Source organism: Montipora foliosa, unplaced genomic scaffold (assembly GCF_036669935.1).
Source record: "Montipora foliosa isolate CH-2021 unplaced genomic scaffold, ASM3666993v2 scaffold_422, whole genome shotgun sequence".
NCBI lineage: Eukaryota > Metazoa > Cnidaria > Anthozoa > Scleractinia > Acroporidae > Montipora > Montipora foliosa.
Window position 1 is genome coordinate 312501 of NW_027179726.1, and position 2500 is coordinate 315000.

Here is a 2500-nt window from a genome sequence, read left to right on the forward strand (position 1 = left end):
GTAAGCCGGCCGGGGCAAACCTTTACTATGTTAAATATCATAATTTCGTCTAGAAAGCATTGATTTTTATTTCTCTCTTGAATTTTTTGCTGTTCTGTATTTAAGCTTGCGGTATCGAAAAAAAATGATCGTATTTCAAGAAGACCGTATATGTTTAATTTTCACAATATGTGTAATAAACAAATTACCGTCATGATAATTGAAAATACTTTCCCCATTTACTTTACTCAACTTAAGCCATTCCTGCAAATGTAGGATGCTATACAGTACCTTTGCATGAAGAAAAATTCGCAGCAGACTGGTCGTTTTCCATTCCATTCCATTTCCATTCATTTTTACTTAGTTTACTAACTCCCTTTTAAAGCTTGTATCCCCAATAAGTGAGCTATAGTTGTGCAAGGGGCTACAGTTGCTATGTCAAAAAAGTGCATTGAATTAAAATCATATGAAGAAAACTGCCTAAAATCCTTCTGAGATAAGTTTTAAACTTGAAAGAATTTTTTTTCAGGAACGTCAAACTACCCATGCACCAGGTGAAGGAAATAACTTTTACAGTATATAATTAAGATTTGAAGCCTTGCGCTGGTGACGAAGTGCATCATTTCTAGCCTTTATAACTGTTTGTTACACCGATCAAAGTTAATGGCTAAAACTGTTATATTGCGAAGACACGCCCCGCCACATATTGTGAGCTTCAGCTAAAGCATTAATTTGAATTAAAGATGGATAGCGTTTTTGAGCAACATACCTTGCACGCGACCAAAGCACTGCAAAGTTGTTATCGAAAGTGACTGGCTTCCAAAATCCACCTCGTTTGAATTTGGGCATCATATTATTTTATTATTTTTACTCAAATTCAAACGAGCTGCAATCGTAGTTGATTCAAGGCCGACCAAAGCAATTGAATTCGATTAGTTGTCTCCACTGTTTTAACTATTTCAGTCAAATTCAACCGAGCAGCAATCGAACTTGATTCAAGGTCGACCAAAGCAATCGAGCTCGATTAGTAGACACCACTGTTTTAACCGTGGTGCATTCAAACACCGGTTGTAGTGTGGTCGTACTCGGTATGTACTAAACGTGCTCATTTGACCATAAATCTCAAATGACCCTGTTTCTGTTCATTTAATCACCACCACAATCCTAAGGGGTCTCTTGAAATCATATCTGGGATCATGATTATGATATATAGTGATAATAATCATAACTGGGAAAGTAAGATCATGTCTGGAATCATGGCTATGATTTCATTGGTCTTCTGAAATTATGTCTGCAATCATAACCATGATTTGTAGCAGTAAGAATCATAGCTATGATTTCAATTTGTCTTTTGAAATCATGTCTGGAGTCAGAACTGTGATTTATATGGGTAAGAGTCAGAGCTGTGATGTGAACTGAGAAACGGAAGTCATGTCTCAAATCGTAACCATGATCTATAGGTGTCTAACTGTGATAAGAATCATAGCTGTGGTTCCAGAGCCAAATCGTTTGAAGATCTATTAGCACTATAATCGAGGTTAAGTACTATTGCAACGTTGGTATTTTAAGCCAGAGATTATAAGCACCAATCGAACTTGAAACAAACCTATTCAAGTTCAAGTTCATTTATTCACACTTATTCAACTACAATACAACAACAAAAAGAGTAAAAAAGAAATAAAAACAGAGCTAGCTATACATTGAATTAAACATAACGAAGAAGAAAGTGTGTAGCAGCCAAGGGAGCCAAGCTTTCGAGTTCGCTGCTACCACAGAGCAATTACAAGTGGGTGGAGGTTATATAGTGCTTATAGAAACTAGTTATAAAGGTCTGGCTAAGTTAATCACATGTCTAACTATCAAGTAGAGAGAGTTTGAATTCTTTTTTTAACACTGTCACTACGCTAAACCTTGCCAGGCCATAATTAGTTCTAGAAAATGGTCTGTTCAGGTTTTGATTAGTGGCATACCTGGTGTTATAATTATGGACAGCCGAAGCTGGTTGAACTAAATCATAGAGAGCAAGAGGTATATCCTTTTTTCGATCTTGTATTTTATGCACAAGAGCGCCAATTTTTAATTTAAAAATATTCTCTAACTTTAAAATTTCTAATAGTCTAAAGTATGGTGTGGGACTTTCTCTTTTGTTTGCAAAAAAGATGCCCCGAATACAGTTATTTTGATTTTATGTAACTTAGTTTGGTATGCAGTACCCCAGCTCATTATTCCATAGGTCAAATACGGATATATGAGAGTATAATACAGTTGTTTAAGTGTACTCATAGGCATGTAATGCCTAAGCTTAAATAAAATTCCAATATTTTTTGTTATTTTGTTGTTAATGTGCTGGAGCTGAGCATCCCACTTTAGGTGCTCATCAATAAAGACACCCAAGTACCGTAAACGTCCATGTATAAGCCGCATCCGTAGATAAGCCGCACCCCGAATTTAGAATCGCAGATTTCAGAAAAACATGTAATACAATAAAGTTTGAAGTTCCAGTAACGTTCCATTGCTATAA